The sequence below is a fragment of the Palaemon carinicauda genome, chromosome 33 (assembly GCF_036898095.1).
Source record: "Palaemon carinicauda isolate YSFRI2023 chromosome 33, ASM3689809v2, whole genome shotgun sequence".
NCBI lineage: Eukaryota > Metazoa > Arthropoda > Malacostraca > Decapoda > Palaemonidae > Palaemon > Palaemon carinicauda.
In genome coordinates, this window is record NC_090757.1 from 8,632,534 (window position 1) to 8,658,689 (window position 26,156).

Sequence of the window (26,156 nt, forward strand, 5' to 3'; positions counted from 1 at the left end):
CACTACAACTACCCGATTAGGAAGATCATTTCACAACTTGGTCCCAGCTGGAATATATATATATATATATATATATATATATATATATATATATATATATATATATATATATATATATATATATATATATATATATATATATATATATATATATATAGAAGTTATTGTTGTTCTAGCCTTAAGATTAGCTAAAAATGGCTCAGCATAGATTCCAATGAAAGTATTTTTAGTTAATAAAGCATTATAAATTCTTCATGAATAGAAATCGTTCAAGTAAGGAATGTCTGAATTTTTCACTAAATTAGAAAGTATTTCTCAACAAATTTTATTACTTGTGATGTTATCAAAATAATAATAATAATAATAATAATAATAATAATAATAATAATAATAATAACTGGGGTCGTCATATGAACAATCGGATATCTATCAGAGTTCTCGTTAAAAAAAGTTGTTTTGAAAATGGGAAATTATATACAAAAAACAGATAAAAACTAGAAGGGCACTCAGTAGGGCGCCGACCTCCGCCGCGGCAGCTTATTTCTCGACCTTGACCTTGAACTTTGACCTTAACATGTATTAATTGGTGTGGATTTTCATACACTTAAATATGAATCAATTTTGAAGTTTGTGACAACGATATCCAAACTTATGGCTGATTATGTACATGAATTGGACATTTTGCTCGATAATGACCTTGATGATTGACCTTGAACTTCCAAAATTTAATTGTATCTAGCTTTTACATAACAGTTAATCCCTACAAGTTTCATTACTCTACGATTAAAATTGTGACCAGGAAACTGCTCACAAACAAACACACAAACAGGGGCGAAAACGTAAAAATTGGGTACATTTTTTTTTGCGGAGGGACATCTGAAGACACGGTTCTCCCGATTTCTTGGGTTACCAAATTCAGTCTGAAATTCTTTTAAATTTAAATTTTGACTAAGAAGAGGACAGACTTGCAAAATTAACGAATAGCAACACATCTTAAGATGTAAAATTTGTGGACTAATTTTCCACTGGTTGCGTACAGTCATCTCAAAGGAGTTGGTGGCATTATTTATACACAAAAACGTTTTTACACATAAAAACACACAATTAAATAAATATAATGAATATGCACACATACACACACACACAAACACACACATATATATATATTTATATATATATACATATATATATATATATATATATATATATATATATATATATATATATATATATATATATATATATATATATATATATATATATATATATATATATATATATATATATATATATATATATATACATATATACACACATAATACACACACGCATATTATTATTATTATTATTATTATTACTTACTAAGCTACAACCCTAGTTGGAAAAGCAGTATGCTATAAGCCCAGGGGCTCCAACAGGGAAAATAGCTCAGTGCGGAAAGGAAAAAAGGAAAATAAAATATTCTAAGAAGAGTAACAACAATAAATATCTCCTATATAAACTATAAAAACTTTAACAACACAAGAGGAAGAGAAATAAGATAGGAGAGTGTGCTCGAGTGTACCCTCAAGCAAGAGAACTCCAACCCAAGACAGTGAAAGGCCATGGTACAGAGGCTATGGCACTACCCAAGACTAGAGAACAGTGGTTTGATTTTGGAGTGTCCTTCTCCTAGAAGAGCTGCTTACCATAGCTAAAGAGTCTCTTCTACCCTTACCAAGAGGAAAGTGGCACTGAACAATTACAGTGCAGTAACCCCTTGGGTGATGAAGAATTGTTTGGTAATCTGTGTTGTCAGGTATATGAGGATAGAGGCGAATATGTAAAGAATATGCCAAACTATTCAGTGTGTATGTAGGCAAAGGGAAAATGAACCGTAACCAGAGAGAAGGATCCAATGTAGTACTGTCTGGCCAGTCAAAAGACCCCATAACTCTCTAGCGGTAGTATCTATATATATATATATATATATATATATATATATATATATATATATATATATATATATATATATATATATATATATATACACAGGTATATATATATATATATATATATAATATATATATATATATATATATATATATATTATGATAAACATTTCAAGCGTGTTTACAGTTATGATTATGCAAATAAAATACGGCACCTAAAATTACAATTGTTAATAACTGACATTTTTCAAAAGCTACTCTAATAACTAATATATTTTGAACTCCTGAGAACTACGTCTATTTACTACAATCATCTTAATTGTATTAGTGGCGCAATACTATTGCTGGCGTGTTCTCTCTTTTCGTGAGGGCTGAGATCAGTGAAAAACTACCAATATCCTTTGCCATTGAAATCCCTTATTCAACCACAGAACCGCAAGACATCCGGCGGACACCGAACTAAATTTGCAAGTTTTGTCTTATGCGAACTCAAGTGTCGATTGATATACAGTGATACATTTACAGATACAGGTGAGTGAGCGATAGAAAAAAAGAAAGATTGCAAGGGGCAAAACTGGGGGAGTGGTTAGAGAGAGAGAGAGAGAGAGAGAGAGAGAGAGAGAGAGAGAGAGAGAGAGAGAGAGAGAGAGAGACGTTGTGTTTCGTTGCAAGGAAGACGAGCGGCAGCCCCCACCACCACACCAGGCAGCCAGCACACTCAGTCAGTGTGTGGCAGAGGGCCGATGTGGACGGTAAACCCGAGTGCCGAAGCTGCCGTCCGTCTCTTCCTATCCCTCCCACTCTCTCTCTCTCTCTCACTCTCTCTCCCTCGAGCCCTCCTTCCCTCGTGACGGGACAAAACGACGTTGGCGGCTATGCGCGAGACTTGAACAAAAATGCTGCATCAGAGTACGAGTGTCCTCCCAACCCATGTAATTTTCTTGGGTCATAATCTCAAGGAAATGGTTTGAATGATCTAATCCATTAACATTGCATTCAATGAAGATGGTCTCTCTGATGTCCATTAGGTCCTCCAATTCTTGGATTTTTTTCATGTCAGTTTCGTAAAAGGAAAAAAAAAAATAAGGAAGCGGTTTCCTTAGAGGTGTTCATGACTTCAAGGCGAGACGGAACAAATGTATGGTCCCTTAAACTCTTCCTACTTCTTTCAAACAAAAGAAGGATCTTATGATTGGAACGCAGAGATATTTTGCACTGGGATTTCGTGTAGGAGCCAGATGGACGAAAGAGGAATGCTTAAAAAAAGGTACACATCTTAGTGCTAATACTTCAGAACATGTGCGATGATAAGTCGGGGAGCTAGTTAAAGGTCTGCGAGCCGCTTGGAAAAAATAATAAACTGCCCATTTGCGTTGCTGGCATTAGAAACAATGACGAATAAAGACTTTTAAAATTAATTAGATACATAGAAGAAAAGAAATCTTGAAGAAGTTCTTATAAACAATACATAAACTGCATAACTGTGTTGCCTCTACACGAATCACACACGTTCCAGGACACTCCCTCTCTCTCGGTTTTCGAAGGTCGACAGTCGACGGTGCCTTTGAACGACGACATCTGTCGGAAAAGACGTCGACACCGAAGGGAGGAAAGGAAGGATCTCTGTAGTGAGGGACGAAAAAAGAAGGAGAGGAAGGAGTAGGAAAACAGATTTACGATAATTCTCCTCACCTGGTCGAGCCAGATCTGGCTCTGACTTTCCAGGGTAATCGTTACCTTATATTAAGGTAGGTAATAGTATTAGCCTTACTCGTCCTTGTTTTGGAAATACATGAGCAACAAGCAAGTAATTTGAGAGCTTATATGGATAAACTGGAAATTCTGGAAGTGTTTAAGCTACTAACTTAGCGTTACAAAAATGCGTTCTATTATACATATATACACAAATATATAAAGTATATATAAGTGTGTATATATTTACATATATACATATATATATTTGTTCTACATATATTTTGTTGTTGATCTTACCCATAAGGCTTTTATTTTTCTGGTAAACCTAAAATTCATCCATTCAGAGTTATTGTTGCTTTTAAAGCTATGAGACACAAGTGGTGAAAAATGACCTACAGTATGTCAATGAGAGAGAGAGAGAGAGAGTATCTCCTAACATATGCAATTAATTAATTACCTTGTTTTCTTAAGCGCGAGAGAAAACTGATTAAAAGACAATATAGCAACTTTTACAACAAAAGAAAAGAATTTTCCCAAATACTACACTTTCTAGAGATGGTCTGATGGAAGAAGAGTAAACAATAAAACAGAATTAGTATTCTAAAATGATGGTCCCTGAAGAACTTTGCTTCTCTAAACGGCTTAAGAGAGAGAGAGAGAGAGAGAGAGAGAGAGAGAGAGAGAGAGAGAGAGTTTCTTTTTTGAAAAATACTTTGAACAAGGCCTTTGGCGTTTTTGGAAAATAAAGAGCCACTGGTAGGAAAGTATATCTAAAATATAATTATGAGAGAGAGAGAGAGAGAGAGAGAGAGAGAGAGAGAGAGTTACTTTTTTAAAAAATACTTTTGACATGGTATTTTGCGTTTTTAGAGAGAGAGAGAGAGAGAGAGAGAGAGAGAGAGAGAGAGAGAGTTACTTTTTTAAAAAAATACTTTTGACATGGTATTTTGCGTTTTTAGAGAGAGAGAGAGAGAGAGAGAGAGAGAGAGAGAGAGAGAGAGAGTTACTTTTTCTAAAAATACTTTGAACAAGACCTTTTGTGTTTTTGGAAAATAAAGATGCACGAGTAGAAAATGAATTTAAAAAGAAAATTATCAGAGAGAGAGAGAGAGAGAGAGAGAGAGAGAGAGAGAGAGAGAGAGAATATACTTACAAACATGAACAAAAAAGAAAATAATGATGGTGTTTTTTTCACGATCTGTTTTGAAAATAAGGTCACAGGTAACAGCTCCCGGAGGATGACTTTTTGTTCTCATCCCTGACAGATGTTTGGAATCACCTTTCTTGTACAGACCATCAAGGGTGAAGGGATGTGCAACAAAAAAAAAAAAAAAAAAAAAAAAAAAAAAAAAAAAAAAAACTTCCAAGGGCAGAATTCTTCCTGTTCTGTAAGCAAGTCTTATATACCTATTCATGTCTCTTGCTTCAGCCACGTAACGTGTTTACCGGTGTTTCTTCGACATTTTATATAAAAGGATTTTAAGCATACTATTCTATTTCCTTTCTCTTCCTCGTGCTTTTGTTAAGTTTTTATAGTTTATATAAGAAATATATATTCTAATGTGGTTACTGTTCTTAAAATACTTTATTTTTCCTTGTTTCCTTTCATCAGTGGGCTGTTTTTCCTGTTTGGGCCCCTGGGATTATAGCATCCTGATTTTACAACTAGGGTTGTAGCCTACCGAGTAGTAGTAGTAGTAGTAGTAGTAGTAGTAGTAGTAATAATAATAATAATACTTTAAAATCTTTACAAACTGCAGTTAATACCAACTGCAATATCTGTAATTAAATATATCATATATCAAGGCTATCGAATCGTTTGTAAATTACTAACACAGAATGTTATTAAATTCAGCTGCTTGTAAGATGTAGACAGACAACTGAAAAATAAATAAAAAGTTTATGTAAATCATTGTGAAAAGACTTAATACTTTAAAATCTTTACAAGATACAATTAATCAAAATTGTAATAACGGTAATCAAATATATCACATATCAAGATTATCGAATTCTTAGCAAATTACCAAATCAGAATTGTACAGAAAAATAAAAAAATTAAAACGTTTATGTAAATAATTGTGATGAGCACTCCCGCAGAAATCCGGTAACATTATTACAATCAATTCTGGGATAAATTGTTGTTATTTATAGTTCATGAAAAACATAATTAGATCTATAGTCTTAACCATTTTCGTTTCTGCTGATATGTATCTATACACTTAGCGTTATTCTAAAGGCAACTAAAATACGTCATTAAAGAGTATTATTATTATTATTATTATTATTATTATTATTATTATTATTATTATTATTATTAACCAAGCTAAAACTCTACGCGGAGAGCAGGATGCTATAAGCCCAAGGGCTCCAACGGGGGAAAAAATATCCAGCGAGGAAAGGAAATAAGGAAATAAATAAACTATATGAGAAGTAATTAATAATGAATTAAAATATCTTAAAACCAGAAACAAAGTTAAAATAGATCTGTCATATACAAACTATGTAGAGAGATTTACGTCAGCCTGTTCAACATAAAAACATTCGCTGCAAGTTTGAACTTCTGAATAGGTATTGCAAAACTTCTTTGTATCGATAGAAATCGTTTCCATACGATTTGTGCTGGTAAATGTTTCTGTTGGAGAGAACATCTTTTTCTTTTAGTGAACATCGTCAAAAATTAGCTTCTGAAATATATTTTTCTTATGTATCCGCTAAAAATATTTTTAAAATAGAGACCTACAACTTTCTTTTTATCCCCTCCATAAGTAATTTTTTTTTTCAGCCCACCCATAAGCACTTTTTTTAGCCTATCCATTAGTAATTTTTTAGCCTATCTATAAGTAATTTTTTCAGCCCATCCATAAGTAATATTTTTAGCACATACATAAGTAATTTTTTCTAGCCTATCCATAAGTCATTTTTTAGCTTAACTATAAGAATTTTTTTAGCCCATCCATTAGTCTTTTTTTAGCTTATCTATAAGTATTTTTTTTAGCCCATCCATTAGTCTTTTTTTAGCTTATCTATAAGTATTTTTTTAGCCCATCCATTAGTCTTTTTTTAGCTTATCTATAAGTATTTTTTTAGCCCATCCATTAGTCACTTTTCTAGCCTATCTAAGTATTTTTTTAAAGCCTATCCATAAGAAATCTTTTTAGCTTATCCATAAGTAATTTTTTGTAGCCCATCCATGAATAAAAATTTTTAGCCTATCCATAAGTGATTTTTTTAGCATATCCATAAGTAATCTTTCTAGCTCATCCATAAGTATGTTTTAGCCCACCTATAAGTAATTTTATAGCCCATCAATGAATATTTTTTTAGCTTATCCATAAGTAAGTTTTTAGCCCATCTATAAGTAATTTTTTTAGCCCATCCTTAAGTAATTTTTTAGCGTACCCATTAAGTAATTTTTCAGCTCATCAAGAAGTAATTTTTTTAGCCTATCTATAAGTAATTTTCTTGCCCTATATATAAGTAATTTACCTTTAGCCCATCTATAAGTATTTTTTTTAGCATATCCACAAGTAAAATTTTTTTAGCCTATCTATAAGTAATATTTCTAGCTATGATAAGTAATTTTTTTATCCTATCTATAAGTAATTTTTTAGCCCATATATACGTAAGAGTCGCTTTGCACGTGGGCCAAAGAAGCCGAATCAATGCTTCACGTGTAAAAAAAAAAAAAAAAAAAAAAAAAAAAAAATACCCGAACCTGTCAAACGAACGAGGAGTCGCCAGCATAAAAGATTCACGCAAAATCGCTTCCTAGCTTCGAATATGGAATACACGATTAACCTGATTAATTTTTCCTTTGTGAATTGTTTCCATATTCAAAGTCCGGAACGGAACATTTAATGATTCTTTTGATATGATCCAAATCGGTCGGGGAAAAAAATGACGGTGGCGTTGATATCTCAGATGAAATGAGAACAAAAACAAAAAATAATAATTTCCTAACTTTATCACACGAAGCAAAGACCTGGATTAATGGTGTTTCAATCTCTATGAGATAACACCGTATGTGAAAAATATACCGGGGAAATAATTGACAAACAATTGTGTAAATTAAGTTACCGGCGTTTTGCTCTCTATAGGCGAACACCTCAAATAATTATTCAGTGGAAAAAAAAAATCCCTGGAAAATAATTGTTACATAAACAATTGTGTAAATTTATACCTGAAAAGATAAATGATTAATAAACAATTGTGTAATTTTGAAAAGATATTTGATAAAAAAATGTGTAAAAATAACTTTTGAAATGAATAAAACTACACCATTAGTTACCAAGTAAAACCATTATCACACTATAGACGGGAGGTTACAATCAACTAAAAACATTCTTCACTCGTTTTGGGCATAAAGAAAAAAAAATTGGCTTTGTAACATCAAACGCGAGGGCAGACTTTTGAAACGAAGATTTGAACTTACATGGATAAATATTACAAATGAAACGATCAGCCCTGTTCAAAATAAGCATTGATTGAGTACACAACATAAAATTTGCAGAAAAAAAATTAGTTTGGGATTTTAAAGGTATAACCAGAAAATTTGGCGTTGAAGTTATTTTCATCCTTGTTACGTCTCCTGATTTGTTACAAATAGCTCGTGTGCTTGATTAAGGGCTTTTGCAGAACTGAGATTTACTATATTAGAGATGGAGTACCACAAGATCTTAGGTAACTAGTAACAGTTAAACAGATTTAGGAAATCGGTATGGAAACCCATCTCCCTATAAGGTATAGGGATAATTTTTCACAACTCCAAGAAAGCAGAAAAATGGAAGAAAAATCGGTTTTATTTTTCTTTCTTTTTTTTTTTTTAAAGATCTTCCACGGAATCCGTTTTGATATTTTAAGGAAAACAGTAGGATTAAATTGAAAGTTCTAATCAGTAAGATTCTTAATGTATGGATCTCGTCTCGTAACTTACAGTAATTCATAAATATTTCTTCTAAGTCATTCTGGATCCTGGAAAGGGACTAATATCAAAAAGTAAAATTATTATCATAGTTTAGGAGTCATTATCTCCAGTAAAATGGAGTTCTTACTTTTCACAGGTATTGGGTGTTTACCTGAGAGGTGCGAGCACAAACACACAAAAACACGGTAATATATACATACATACACACACACACACACACACACACACACACACACATATATATATATATATATATATATATATATATATATATATATATATATATATATATAAATAACATAAGCTAAGATTCTCTTCTTCTCATGGTAAAAGTACAATTGGAATGCTTCTAAGTACATGGAGAAAATCAATTAGTTTTGTAATTGGAACGAATGTAAAGTCAAGTTTTAAAGACTTTCCACTACATCCCATCGAAATTCGATTAGTACCCGAGATAAATTGTTCCACACATCTACGATTTAGTAACTCTTTAATAAGGATGTTTTAAATCTCACGGCGGTGAGTTTAGTAAAGATACATCTTTGATAGGTTTAGGATCTTCATGGAATGGAAAATTGGATTAATTCTTCCCTGGCACCGGTTTCATATATTTTCGGAATGGGCCAATAAAACACACGCATAAGTATATATATATATATATATATATATATATATATATATATATATATATATATATATATATATGTATATATATATATATATATATATATATATATATATATATATATATATATATATGTATATACACACACACACACACACACACACACACACATATATATATATATATATATATATATATATATATATATATATATATATATATATATATATATATATATACTGTATACTGTATACATAATGAACACACAACGTCTTAGCGGAGTCCAGAATTCGAAGACAGCTTCTCCTCGGACAAATCGTCCAGCAGATAGTTCATATTAAAATGTAGTTCCAAAACTCAAGGTAGTCCTGAAGAAGGGTCACAAAGTAATCCGAAACACGTGTCGACACCAAACAATAAATAGAGAAAAGAAAATTGATTCTTGCTGTTATCCTGAAAACTATCTGCAGGACGAATTATCCGAGGAGAAGCTGTCTTCGAATCCTAGGCGCCGCTAAGACGTTGTTTCTTCATTATTAGCGTTGAGTAAAATGCCCAAATACCCTATACATACACACACACACACACACACACACACATATATATATATATATATATATATATATATATATATATATATATATATATATATATATATATATATATATATATACACATACACACACACACACACACACACACACATATATATATATATATATATATATATATATATATATATATATATATATATATATATATTCTCCTTTTCCAATGTTGGTCACTTTATCCTGCGGAGAAGATACCCTTATGGCTCTTAGTAAGTTTTATCTATCAGAGATTCGTTGCTAAAAAATCACTGTACAATATCTAAGATGTATCTGGGGGTACTAATCAAATTTCAATGAGATATATGGCCAAGTCTAACGACTTTAGTGTTGATTTCACATTCGTTCCATTTACAAAACCAATTTTCTCCAATTAGGTTTTCTGTCCCTGGAATTGGAATATTGCCACCAGAAAATCCCACGAAGTAACTGCGCATCATTTGAACACTGAGAAAATGTTTTGTGCCAGGATGTACATCTCGAGTGCCAAGGGAATAGGATACAAGAGTTTATACCGCACAGAAAGTGTTTTTAGTCGTTTGCTAGTAATATTCTAGAATTAATCTCCCCAAGACAACTTGCTCTGTACGTCTCGGGTAACGGGTTACTGGAATCAATAGCCATTCCAGAGGTCAGTGTCTGATGTCTTGGAATTGGCTGAGAAATTAGATTCCGATGCGATAGGTCAACAAAATAATCTTGTACGATAGAAAAGGATTCTAAGCAATTATTATTATTATTATTATTATTATTATTATTATTATTATTATTATTATTATTATTATTATTATTATATGCTAAACTACAACCGTACTTGAAAAAGCAGGATGCTATAAGCCCAGGGGCTCCAACAGGGAAAACATCCCAGTGAGGAAAGGAAAAAAGGAAATAAGAGAAGTAATTAACAATTAAATAAAAATATCTTAAGAACAGTAACAGTACTAAAGTAAATATTTCATATATAAACTATAAAAACTTTAACAAAATAAGGGGAAGAGAACTCAGATAGAATAGTGTGCCCGAGTGTACCCTCAAGCAAAAGAACAATGGATTATTTCCTCCAAAACAAGGGATACAGACAAGATTTCACTAAATTTTGATGAGGAGACGCATTATATTTCAATCTCCCATCCCGTCAAATAATTTTCAAATCTTCTTGAAATTAGACACTGGATTTAGTTATGAAAGAGAATTAGAAATGTACTATGTGTGTGTGTGTGTGTGTGTGTGTGTGTGTGTAGATTGCCTTACCTTATGTAAGACACGGGCTCTTGCCGCTGGGCTGCCCGCAAAAGAATATTGTTTAAATTTAGGTAATTAAAATTACAATGGTAGTTTTGAACTTGAAAGAGTTAGTTTTTTGTTCAATTATAAAGGGATTCAAAAATAAAATTGAGACTATGATTACTTTACAAATTGATGGTTTGAGCTACGTTAGATTTAGATAGCCGAAGCTAATTCATGTAAGGCCAAAAAGTAGTGGTAGTTTCGAGTGAACTGCTTATCCTCATTCAGCAGCATGGGATTTGATTTGGTTCCCAGGTGGGGGTAATGGCTAAGATGTGTTTTTAATCTTAGGAGAACAACAGAATTTTATAACACCTCTAAATGAAAAAGGTTTTTCTCTACAGTGAGAAGAATGCTGAGATCAATCTTTGCAAATAAAACTATATCGCAAAGGATTTTGAAAATAAAATGTTATAAAAATATTTTTTTTTGAGTCTTAGGAGAGCAGAGTCCACGTTTTATGATGCCCGTTTAATTGACCTTATGGGGGGGGGGGGGTGTTTGCTTGAAATCGTGTGTACACCTGGACGTTGTTGTTAGGTAATTCTTTTAGGGAAATATATGTCTGGTCTAGACAAGCGATATTTCAGCCGTTTTTTCTTGTAAAAAGTCAGAATCAGTTATCCTTGCCAAACCGGAATGGAGATCAGTCAAGAAGGCAACAAACTCTAAAAAGTAGCATTTAAAATCAGTCATGTTTACCTAATGGATATAAAATTAGCAATTCCCGGCGATATAATAATAGATTCAGTTATTCCTGTCAACAAATGCAACATAAAATCAGTAATTCGTGTGAAAAAAGGGCTAGATCGGCCACTTGTGCCAAACCGGGTAATTCAATTTTTAACTGCTTTTCCATATAATGAATAATTTTTCAAGGGAATTTTATTATTATTATTATTAGCTAAGCTATAACGCTAGTTGGAAAAGCAATACAGTATGTTATAAGCCCAAGGGCTCAAATAGGGCAAAATAGCCCAGTGAAGAAAGGAAATAAGGAAATATATAAACGATATGAGAAAAAATTAACAATAAAATATTGTAAAAACCGTAACAACAATATATCAGATCTAAAGACACTGTTCGTGTTTTATGCTCATGTGATTATTTAACTTTTATTTTTTTTTTTTTTTTTGCCGCTTATTTATATAATGAATATTTATTCATGGGTGTTAATTTCTTACTTCTAAATCCAACATCGAAGATGTACTGTATTAAAAAAAAAAAAAAAAAAAAAAAAAAAAAAAAAAATAAATAAATAAAAAAAAAAATAGTATTCTTTTCTTCGATATACGATGACGGTAACGAATTTTAGTACCAAAACTCCTTTTTTTTTTCAGATGCTAGATGAATGAATAATTTCAGATTTCTTAAAATCACGTCTTTTGATTCACAGAGATCGAATGTTTACATCATTATAAACATCTATTAATTAGGGAGGATTTCTGAGGTATGAACATTGAATCATTGGTTAAGTAAACGACGGATTTTATACTAATTTGTGAATAATAATAATAATAATAATAATGGTAATAATAAAAATAACAACAACAATAATAATAATAATAATAATAATAATAATAATAATAATAATATTTTCTTTCAATATTTAGTAAATAAATTCAAGAAAGGTAAGAATATGTGTTCCTAATAAATTATGCTCCAAATGACTTATAGCTCAATTTCTGAGTAAAAAAAATTGACACTACGGAGTAGAATATATTTAACCTCTTGAAGAACATTTTTTTTACAATATTAGAGTATCATATTTTTTTGTAATTCCATAATCAAAACAGTGATATACAAACAAACACTCAAAAATATGAAAATAGCACGTTTCAAAATCTCAATAAAATATAAGAAAGTATTGACTTAAAAGCTCAAGATAGAGAAGACTGGCGAAGTCTAACCGAGACTCTTTGCGACAATAGGCGTCGGAGATGATGATGATGATGATCAAAAACCTGAAATTAAAATTTGTTACAAAAGAAATAGGTTTTCAACATTTCAATGGACCGGTAATGAGACGTATTTAGATATATGATCTTCCTAATTGGTTAGTTGAATCAGAATTCAGAAGTTCAAACTTGCAGCAAATGTTTTTATGTTGAACTAGCTGACATGTCTTTTTATAATTTATGCAAGTAATATCTGTTTTAATGTTATTAATGTTTTTTAAAATATTTTATTCTAATTGTTCATTACTTCTTATAAAATCTATCTATTTCCTTATTTCCTTTCCTTGCTGGGCTATTTTTCCCTGTTGGAGCCCTTGGGCTTTTAGTATCTTGCTCTTCCAACTAGAGTTGTAGCACACCTAGCAATAATAATAATAATAATAATAATAATAATAATAATAATAATAATAATATGGGACTAAAATTGATAGTTCACCGGCGCTTCTAAAATTAATTCATCTATGTATAAAAAATTGCAAGTAACAACACACGACCTAAAAGACTAAAAAGCTTATGCTTAACTTTTTTTCTACTGTCTTCTCTTTTTCGCCGTCTGGAATTAGAGATCTTTCGAACGATTTCTGGCTATCGAAATTTCACGAATTTATGAATGAAATAACTTACACATATATAGGAAAGGTAGATGTAAATTATATAATTTCTCAAGATAAGGGGGGTTTCTTGATTGTTGATGCTGGTTTTTGTGTAATTACCATTCTATAGCTTAACTGCATTTAGCGGAATTTATCTTAAAAGCATCACCGATACCTGGAATGACATATTACTATCAAGCAGTAAGAAAAAAAAAATATCACAACTCGAATATAAGGAACCACTACACCGAATGGCCTAATTCGGTATCTTGGATGATGTTTTTGTGACATTAATATAACTAAAATTAAAATTACTTATAGAGTGAATAAATCAAATGCAGCCTCCTCCTCCAATATAAGTTTTTGAAGGATAAAAATATACTATAGATCAACTTTGCCTTTCCTCGTGTGTCCTTAACTTCTAGATCAAAGACTAGAGGTTAATTACCACATGCCACGATGAACTCACTTAAGGGTCAATAGATGGAAAAATAAGGACATCAAAAGGTACTTTCTCTTGAAATTTATTGGGAAAGGCCAACAGCGGTAATTTGGCCATAAGAACAAAATAGAAGCGGTCACATAATCTTAAATATATACTTATTTTATTGGAGGCAAAATCGTAAAAGACCAGTTGAAGTAACAGTTATATGATAAACGGCTGTGGTAGTTTAGATTTTTGACGACTGGCGATTGATCAAGGACAACGACTGTTGAATAACCATTATTCTCTGGTCTCGGATCGTGTCATAGCCTCTGTACCATGGTCTTTTACTGTCTGAGGGGAGAGTTCTCTTGCTTGAAGGTACACTCGGGCACACTATTCTATCTTATCTCTCTTCCTCTTGTTTTGTTTTTTAAGTTTTTATAGTTTATATAAGAAATATTCATTTTAGCGTTGTTACTGTTCTTAAAATATTTTATATTAATTGTTAATAACTTTTATCGTGGTTTCCTTATTTCTTTTCCTCACTGGGCTATTTTCCCTGTTGGAGCCCTCGGGCTTATGGCATTCTGCTATTCCAACTAGGGTTTTAGCTTAGTAAGTAAGTAAGTAAGTAAGTAAGTAAGTAAGTAATAATAATAATAATAATAATAATAATAATAATAATAATAATAATAATTACCTGGCGTCGGATATGACTAAAAAATATACGGCAATACGGGAGCCCAAAAAATTATTATTATTATTATTATTATTAACTAAGCGACAATCCACGTTGGAAAAGCAGGATGCTTGAGGGTACACTCAGACACACTGTTCTATCTTATTCCTCTTAATTTTTATTTTAACTTTTATAGTTTATATATGAAAGATTTAATTTAATGCTGTTACTATTCTTAAAATATTTTAATTGTTAATTACTTCCCTTGTAGTTTATTTCTTTCCTTATTTCCTTTTCTCACTGGGTTATTTTCCCCGTTGGAGCCCTTGGGATTATAGCATCTTGCTTTTCCAACTAGGGTTGTAGCTTAGCAATTAATCATAATAATATGCCAAAGGGCTCCAACAGGGAAAAATAGCCCAGTGAAGAGAGGAAATAAGGAAATAAATAACCTAGAATTTAAGTAATGAACAATTAAAATAAAATATCTTAAGAATAGTAATAACATTAAAATAAGACCTTTCATACATAAAAGATATATCAATCACAGATGTTTTACGATACAATTCTCGCAAACATTGAGCTTGCTGCCTAACTAACATCAAAAGGATTTATAAATTGGGATTTGCTATCTAATTATGTAATTATATTTCATTGATAAATTCCCTCATGTACTCCAATTCACAGCAAAATTTCTGCCTTTTTGTAAATCAGCGACACGCCTTTGCTATAACGCTGTAGCGGTTTTTTGTATTTTCTATCCAGAGATTTTATAACAAACTTCTAAATATATTGTACATACTTATCTGTCTCGGCCTTTCTTAAAAAGAATAATAATAATAATAATAATAATAATAATAATAATAATAATAATAATAATAATAATAATAATAATAATAATAACAGTGAAGACAGATGAGACCCGGTGTACCGGTTTCAAATTGCCCCTTCCAAATCTTACCCCCCGGTAGTTTGAAACCGGATTCAGACTACCGGGGGGTAACTTGAAACCGGTTTCAAGCTACCCCCGGGGGTAATTTGAAACCGTTTAAACTACCCCCTGGTTTCAAATTACCCCCCTCGTTTTTGCGCAGGATCTCATCATTTACGAATATTAATAAATTCCTTTTGATCAGGGTCAACACAATCATTAGCTTATATGTATATACATGTATTGTTCCACCTATTGGTATCGTTTATTAATATCCAGCCTTTATCCGTTTTATGTTTATATCTTAGCTAATACATGTCGGAAATTCCGTTACCAGTCACGAGCGCATATTTTTCTAAGACAGGGAGACGAGGTGGAATTTGATTTAGACGGTTATATTTTCCATTATTTTAAATATTACATAATTATACTGCAAGCAAATATTATATAAGGTATAATCAACATATTGATCATAAGTATATATGTGTGTATATATATATATACACATATATATATGTATATATATACATATATATATATATATATATATATATATATATATATATATATATATATATATATATATATATATATATATATATGTATATATATATATATTTTGTATATGTGTGCGTGTATATATATACATATATATATATATATATATATATATATATATATATATATATATATATATATATATATATATATATATATTGTATATGTGTGGGTATATATATATATATATATATATATATATATATATATAATATATATATATATATATATATATATATATATTTGTATGCATGTTGTAAATACTATATCATTCATGATATCTGTAAATAATTGACACTTTTAATAAAGCAAGACTGTAAGCAATCATAACAGTTTTAATAAAACAAGATACAGTACATGCTGTTTGCTGCTACTGTACTTACATTGGTTGTTTGTATACGAAAACACCTGGACTACGGTAAAGTCGTTACACTTTATAGCCCTCTATAGATGACATTGAACACAACTTGTGTTAATCTCACAACTGCTGTTACTGATTTTAGCCTAAAGGCAGGCAGCTGTGTGTTATCATGGGCTAAATCAAATACTATTTAAACGATCTTCCAGAGTAGTAAGTGATGGATTCGTGTATAGATTTTTTTTTCTCTGTTGTTGATCTCGAAATGGAAAATTATTGAAAAACTGAGTGATAAAATGTTCTAGAATTTTACCTGAAATGTATCATGAAAAAAAAGACCTCGCAGCATAGTCACCTGTACATTTCCATGCGGTTAATATACGACTTCTGCCCCCTTTGTCATAGCTCCATTCTTTCTTATTACTCATTTCATCAAATGACAAAACAGCAATACCTAGAAATCGAGACTTCATACCATCTTTAAATTGGTTTAAATTGAATCGAGCTAACAGTAGCTTACACAACGTTAATTCTGTCTGCACGACAACATGAATGTTGGTAATTTATATTTGAGCTTTTATTTTTCACGTGCATAGCATCCAAATACTACGAAGTTACTATGCATTATCACTGACAGAATATATGAATAAACAAAAAGATATATGGACACAAGGAGTTCTATTGTTATATTGCATCTATGGGTATAGTCAAACCATTTTATGAGCAAACTCGAAGCCCAATAGCGGCATTGCCAGTTCTCTTGGGTCATTTTGAAAGCACACCTGGCTTGACCGCTTTAATCTATGGGCGAGCCAAGCAAAGGAGAAAAGGGTCAGCTAATTATTCATTCACCCGGATTTGAACGGTAAAAGAATATAATCTTTTAATTTGATACTCTCTCCAAATTGTTTTCTTCGCTCTTTTTGTTTGCAACCACGTGGTGACAAATCGAAACTCTTAAATATAACAAAGAGCAAAATTGTTATAAAACGATCATCATACTAACAGAAAATAATCTTAATTTTGATATCAAATGAATTCAGTTCACAATTCTGATTGATTATTAAAAGACAGGATTCTTTACAAAAGATTTAATTAACTATGTTTAATATGGTATATTTACATAGGTGATTTTATTGTTTTAGAATCTATTTAATTAATCGCAAAAAAATTTCTACAACAAAGGTTGTGTTAGCAAACGTGGTTATGATGACTTCGTCAGACGAAGTTAGTACTACCACAAAAGATTCAACGAATTAGTTAATTCAGACCATTTTCATGTTTTCCTTTATAATGTTATCAGTATGCTAAATACATTTGACCCAATTTTCCTTGCAAATCTGAAACAAAGTCGTTTTTGATAAGTTGGGTGCATCTGTGACACGTTTGATTGTTTGGTCAATTCCAAATTTAACAATCTCATTATCATTTTCCCATTTTAAAAAACTGATAGACATTGCATACCATTTTTCTTCCTTCTGGGCGAAAAACACGACGCTGAGAACTTACAATGGTTTTTACGGAAGCCTATTGTGCAAGACAGTGAATGAGGAAGCTAATCTTCATGCATTTAATAGGATTTGACCAAAGGTCTCAGTGAACTGACCCAGTGGCAACGTGTATGTCATATCTCCTAATTTGTCATTTTCCTTCCCTTGTCTTAGTGAAGCGAAAGCATCGGGATTGAGGAGAATCGGCACCGCCATAAATGAGTTATGGTGATTGACACCTTATGCTGCACGTTGGCTGCCCTTGTTCAAAAGATGTGTGAGTATATATATATATATATATATATATATATATATATATATATATATATATATATATATATATATATATATATATATATATATATATATATATATATATATACATTTTTATAAATAATAAAATAATCAACACCATTTATTCTGAATGTTTTTTGTGTCAATTTCTCCAGGCATATTGCCGCCCGAAGCTCATGCACCTAAAGCACATGAATGGAATCTACTGGAGATAACAAAAAGAAAAAAAAAAGGGGGGGGAGAAAAAAAAATCTCGACAATCACGCACGCACTGAAATAAAATTAAGTTTTACGTCACCGTTATCACTAAACCTTAAATGACAGTCTGTAAATTCAAATATCGTGTATTAGTTAATTATATGACACGTTAGGTTTTAAATACGAAAATATCGACAATCACACGAACACTGAAATAAAATAAAATTTAACCTCGCCTTTATCACAAAACCTTAAATTACAGTCTGTGACTTTTAACGTGTCATATAATTCACTAATACACAATATTTGGTCTTAAATACAAAATTAAAACTACTTTTCCTACTGCTGCGAAGCCAGCAATAAATGTATGATACATATTTGCGATGTCACACGAATTATTTATCATTCTGATGAGGGGGTAACTTGAAACCGGTTTCAAGTTACCGGGGGGGGGGGGTAATTTGAAACTGGGGGTAACTTGTAACCTTTACACTGGGAAACGAAGAAATGTGATAAAGACGTACATAGTCAAATGATTGGAATAAAGCTCTAATGTCGTTTGGTCCTGAAGTGAGAATGAGAGAGAACAGGCTAGCGAAAGGATCGTTATTCAATTCAGATGATCCAAGATAAAGGACGACCTCCAAAAAGCGCAGACGTGCAAGAACTATACGGAACGCAAGATTTTGTGTATGAAGTCGACACTGTTCTTATACAGAGGTTCATACGGCAATTTACCAGTTAGAAAAGGAAATTGAAATTAACTATTTAAGGCAAAATTTTTATAATAATAATAATGCAGCATCCACCTCACTCTCTACCTGAAGAAGAGGAAGGACTTATCCTCGAAACGTGTCGTAGTTTTTACTATTTTGTACCAAAAGTTTTACTTGTATTTTGTGAATATATACTTGAAAAAGTCTTCCCGATTTTGTCATTCACCCGACTGATGAATTTTTCAAGTCTGCTGGCTGATTACAACGCTCTAGAGAAGAGAATTATCCGGAAAATAGAAAAATTGGATAAGAAAATAAACTCTGCCGATGCAGCCATTACTTTTAACTCAACCTGCCTAAAAGAGGGTCTCCTACCACAATAATAATAATAATAATAATAATAATAATAATAATAATAATAATAATAATAATAATAATAATAATAATAATAATAATAATAGGCATGCAATTAATTCTATCAGTCAGGTCTTCTCCATCATGAGGTTCAATACTACACAGTACTCTAAAAGTTTTATTCCAGCTGTAACAAAGTTGTGGAATGATCTTCCTAATCGGGTAGTTAAATCAGTAGAACTTCAAAAGTTCAAACTTGCAGCAAATGTTTATATGTTTATATGTTTTCAAAATATTCTATTTTAATTGTTCATTACTTCTTATATCGTTTATTAATTTCATTTCCTCACTGGGATATATTTCCCAGTAATAATAATAATAATAATAATAATAATAATAATAATAATAATAATAATAATAATATTGCGAGGAAAATTTTGGATTCTTAAGGAAGTTGGATGTAACTCAGAACCCGATATTATAAACTACCAGTCTCTGCAGACCATGAATAATAATAATAATAATAAAAATAATAATAATAATAATAATAATAATAATAATAATAATAATAATAATAATAATAATAATAATTTTGTGACAATAATAATAACAATGACGAGAATATTCTGAATTAACTGAAAGAAGCGTTTGGAAGTAAGATTACGCGTTAATCAGAATCCAAATAACGTATTCACCATTAAATCTCATGTTAATTGTCACAAAAAAAAAAAAAAATCCTAATGACAACAACAGAAGTATGAAATGAAAATCCTAAAGCCACGTAAACCTAATGATTAGCCGTGACCCCGCCTGGCAAAATAGCGTTTCCGCTAATGACCGTCAAGCAGGCCAATTTCGTGTTATGATTAGCTCTTTCTTATTCCAAGGGAACAAGTTTGCCAAATAGGCAATTGCAGAGTAGGAAATGCCTAAGTCATACAGGAATTCGTGTGCCATTACTTTCTTAGGACCAATTCTATTTCGTAAATTGACTTTCTGATGTACCGTGTTCTTAAGTTCTCTGATATTTACTGGGAAATACATATTATTTCTTATGAAGGGTTTAAAGATTACTGATTGGGTAAGGTGGGAGAAATATTCTTCATTAAGATTAAATTCCTCATTTACTTACTGATCTATTTATCTATTAAATTAATAACCAAATTCCTAATACATTGGACAATTTAATTCATAATTCATCTAAACTTCATTATTTCTTCAAACAATTTCTTATTATTCACAAAAAAAAAAAAAATCCAAACTACAACCTCTATAATTGTCTTTTATAAACAGGATTACGCGAAAAAATATGTATTGAAATCTATCTTGATTATATTTTTCTAGATATTCATTTCAACAGAGAGCAGATACGGTAAATTATATTACGGCTCTTGTACACAACACAATTTTAACGAACCCTGACGAACTGATACAGACACAGATCCGATAGAAAGTAACCACCCAGTGTTGTTGTTGTAGATTGCATGGCCCTTGAGGCCATGCACAGGCTCTTGCGATTCTGCAGACGTAAGACCCCAGCGTCGAGTATAAATCCGCGCCACCAAACACCCCCATGTAGCTTAACTCGTTCTTATCACTCGTAAAGAACGGAACTTGTAAACTAAACGCGAATCCCCGAGGATCTGTTTCTCTAAATGTTTTCTTGGACGAGGACTAATGTAATTCTCCTAGTAGTAAAGGGACGGGATATTATTAGTCGTGAATGAATCAACTCTCCCCCAAAATGCCTGAATTGGTTGAGCTCTCTCTCTCTCTCTCTCTCTCTCTCTCTCTCTCTCTCTCTCTCTCTCTCTCTCTCTCTCTCTCTCCATGGCATTCCTAATTGCTAGTTATAATGGCTTACTTAGTAAGTTCTTTAGTGCAATTGTTGTGGCCTGAGTGGTAAAGTCTCTGCCTGGTGTATGCCCGTAGGGGGTTCGAGTTCGAGTTCCACTCAGCAGCCATTGCCTGGTCCTCCTTGGTCCTAGCTTGGTTAATCTTTAGGGCATTGTCCTGCTTGATAGGAAAACGTTACTGTCCCTTACCTCTGCCATTCATGAGCGGCCAGGTGGTTAAGAAAAACCATAATAAAAATTACATTGATCTAATGTAACGAAAAGTAAGTAAGCAAGGGATGATAATAATTCTTAACCGCTAAATCACAAGATTTATAAGAACCCATTGTCATAGCCCTGTGCTCCAGCTTCCACAGGAGAAAGAAAAAAAAAGTCATATTAATAATAATAAAAAAAAATCAACATACTGTGCTTTACTAAGGGTAGTGTCATAATGCTCCAGAGGAGTTTCCTAATTTCTCGTGGGATGTACCTTGCAAACACACAAAATGGAATTCTGGAGCTGATCTTCTCTTGGGATATGTATATATTCTACAACAAAAGGATTTTTCTAAGATTGCCACCGGCACATACGCCTTTCCTCGCCAACATTAGAGATCGGGGTTTTGCAATTTGTGCTTTTTGGATGTATATAAAACATGCATTCATATTACCGATTATTTTTTTTCGGAATTAACAAGATGAAAAGATTTTTATGAGACACAGGGGATTGAAATGCGTCTCTCTAGGATAGAAGTTGATTGCGTTATATGCTTGCAAAACATATGAGATACTTGTGTTAAATTTTCGATGCATGTTCTGGGGTAATATCTATATTATTGAAATTTAGAGAGAGAGAGAGAGAGAGAGAGAGAGAGAGAGAGAGAGAGAGAGAGAGAGAGAGAGAGAGAGAGAGAGAGAGAGAGAGAGAGAGAGAGAGAGGATAATTTCGATACATGTTCTGAAGTAACATATGCATTATTGAAATTTGAGAGAGAGAGAGAGAGAGAGAGAGAGAGAGAGAGAGAGAGAGAGAGAGAGAGAGAGAGAGAGAGAGAGAGAGAGAAATTGTATCCACAGAATGTTTAATTACTTCAAGCATGTGCAGCTAATAGCCAGATTTATAGAAGAGAAACAGACGTGTACCTTTATAAACACACTTTCTACTTTTCCTAAAAAGATGTTAACCTGTTCAATATTATGGGAGACATGGACAGTTAGGGAATAATGAACACGTTGAGTTGAAGTAAATTTCTGATTTTCTAATGATATATGACACTCAAAAGTCATGTTAGGTCGGGGAGGTGCGCCAGGACGTAGCGTACTAGGTTAGGTTAAGTAAAGGTTAGGTTTGAGCGCTACCCTGGAATTGTCTTTTGATACATTTTCGCATTTTATATTCATTTGCATTGGTGTTACTGAACACATATATTAACTACTGTATATAATTTCCGTGGGAAAATTATATGTAATGTTAATAAATTCAACATGTACCAAAACCGAAAACATCCAATATATAGATATGGAAAACAAATGTCTGGCGAAAACTATCATTTTTAGCGTTTCTATGGAAAATTAAATTTTTGGGAACAATAATAATGCTAATATTACTACGGAAAAAAGCATAGCATGGCAATTAGATTGTTTGTCAAGTTCCATAGCAGTGGCCGGTGCATTTCAAAAATATTCTATACAATCAAAAATTTGCATGAAAAAATCGGTAAATCCCAGGCAACACTTATTCCAGGTTTTTTACCGTTTTAAAAATGGATATATTGACGCGAAGGAGTGATATTACGGTCACCAACCGTAAACGATAATAACAAAGTAAGGTAAAATTACGGTCGCCTGTATTTTACAGACATACGGTTGAGAATAGTATATTTTTCCGGAGAATTTCCGATTAAAATTACGTTTTTTTTTTTTTTTTTTTTTTTTTTTTTTTTTTTTTTTTTTTTTTTTTTAGTGTATAACTAAAATTTCTTTCCGCATAACGGCATTTTCTACCAATGATATCTATCAACGCCATTACCACCCAAATAACACCACCGATAACCTTATCAAAAGAAAAATAAACGACCTGCCAGTAATGACCAAGAATCTCAAAAACCCACCGTAAATAGCCGGCAACATTTTCGTAAACCACAGCCGATACTAATACTTCTAGCGACGGCCGAAATGGGACCGAAAAGTAATCCCGTGGACCCGAAATGGTGGGACCACGGCCCACTGCAAGGATCACAGGTTTTGTCAGGTGCACAAAAGCCTAATACAGGACACGCTGATGATGTGGACCTGAAATTTGGCCAATAAGCGTGCTGGGTTATAAGTCATTTACCCTTAAATATTGTGGTCTTGTCGTTCACATACGCGGCCAACTTTGTCCTTCGGTAGATTCCGTTGGTATGAACATTTGGAGGAACCTTAGTATAATTATTAATCGCTTCTATAGGATATAGAGGAAGTGCCTGGATATATATATATATATATATATATATATATATATATATATATATATATATATATATATATATATATATATATACATATATATATATACACACATATATATATGTATATATATATATATATATATATATATATATATATATATATATATATATATATATATGTATGTATGTATTCCTGTCACGCTGAACGGCAACTACTCGAAGGTCAACAAGCTCCCACAAATTGCCCAAACCAGCGTGAGGTAATTAAGAAAGGGGGAGGTGTGGGAAGGGTTGAATCTGCGTGTGTGCATATTTATCTAAATATTTAGCCGTCATTTTTGACGGGTTGCGAACACTAGTGTTTGTATTTATATATACGGTATATACAATTATATATATACATACTTATATATATATATATATATATATATATATATATATATATATAATATATATATATATATATATATATATATATATATATATATATATATATATATATATATATATATATATTGTCGTGTTAAAAATCGAAAACAGAGCCTCGTCGGTCAAACTAAGATATGTTTCAGGATAAGACAAAAATTGTATTCGAATTCTTATATTTAATATTTGATGCTGACACAAGCATCGGACTAATGTTTTCCGGGAATCTTCTTCTGGCCTACATAGGTTAAATCATGGAATTGCATGTCAATATAAAGGCTGTGGCGGTGAAATCTGAAAAATATTTTTTGTTTTGGAAACTTCAAAATTAAATAACTAGTTTCTAATTGGGCTACACAAGGCACTAGAAGAGTTGAAAGTTCCAGGCCTACATGGTTGAGGATTATGAAGCATGAAGTAGGAAATGATGAAAGGAGAAGTATTTATTTCAAAGCTCAAGATAGAGACGACTGGCGAAATCTAACCGAGGCCCTTAGAGATAAGGCGCTGGAGGAGATGACCATGATAATGATTGAAATATAAAAACTTTATGATTCCTTGAAATGTAAAATTTCCTTATTAATTTTGAAATAAATTAGTGATTTTTCATAACCTTCGTGGAATTTCACGGCCGATCTCATAATCTTCCCCCCCCCCCCCCCCCCCTTCTTCAAGGATGGTTATGATTCCATTGCTGCAATGAGATTGACATTGGTTCTTCAGTGCCGGTATCGTTTGTCCAACATGGGCTAAATTGTCAGGCTTAATTGACCCCTCAAAGAACCTATGTTTGTAAACTTCGTTAATCTCAGATTTGACTCCCTTTAGAATAGCGCTGTTTTCTTATGATAAACTGTGATTTCATTGCTCCAGCATTTTCTCTGGAATGAAATAGCCGCTGTAATACAGCCTGGCCCTTCAACCCATTTCGTTTCTTCGATAAAGTTCACGATTCTACCGTTGCATCGGAGTCAATGTTGCATTTTCACTGTATGTTTCGCCTGTGTAACACAACATGAACCATGAGGCTTAATTGCCTCCTCAGCATATATATACTTGAAAACTTACGTTAGTCCTCGATTCCAGTTCACTTACAACGGCGTTACAGCTCACAATAGCTTGTAGCCTCGTTGTTCTACTTTCTCTCTGAAATGATTTTTCTTCATTGCTTCCATCCAGGTTATCATGCATTGTCACTTGTAAAAACATCTTCTAGTCATGTAAATTTTCCGCTTACAATCAATATATATCTTAGTGGCGTCTTGAAGTCGAAGAAACCATCTCTCCAGACAAAACTGAGCCCCAGTTTTGTTGAAGGATAAGACCAATACTACATTCACCTTTTTCCATTTAATATTGGGTGAAACTACGTGTTTGAAAAACCTTTTTCTACGCAAGTCTTCATCAGACTACACTGGTTGAACCCAAAGTCTATAGATATATGGAATTACATTTCTATAGAGACTATGGGAGTGATAATTTCAATAGCAAAAATATTTGGAGTCTTTGAAATTATTCAACAAGTACTGCCATATAAAAACTTCAAATGCTTTGAAATGGAAAATTCTATGATTGATTTTGAAATATATGAATGATTTTTTTAACAATGCTTCCATCATCTCATTGCCCATCTCACAAAACTTCCAAGCCCATTCAAACATACATACATACAAAATCTCACATAGGTCTATTCTCAAATCTGCATAAATAGTAAACAGCGTAAACGTAAAAGAATAGGCTATATTTATGTATACCGCAACAACAACAAATACAGCTGTTTCCAGTCTACTGTAAGACAAAGGCCTCAGATATATCA

The 26,156-nt window shown here is 32.1% G+C and overlaps 1 long non-coding RNA gene across 1 annotated transcript in view; it reads left to right on the forward strand.

Moving 5' to 3' along the window:
* Positions 1-2,667: 2,667 nt before the first annotated feature.
* Positions 2,668-26,156, forward strand: part of LOC137626061 (uncharacterized) — a 228,800-nt gene continuing 205,311 nt past the window's right edge. Inside the window, exon 1 of the long non-coding RNA XR_011040972.1 lies at positions 2,668-3,679. This is a non-coding gene — a long non-coding RNA (uncharacterized lncRNA). The remainder of the gene's footprint in view (positions 3,680-26,156) is intronic.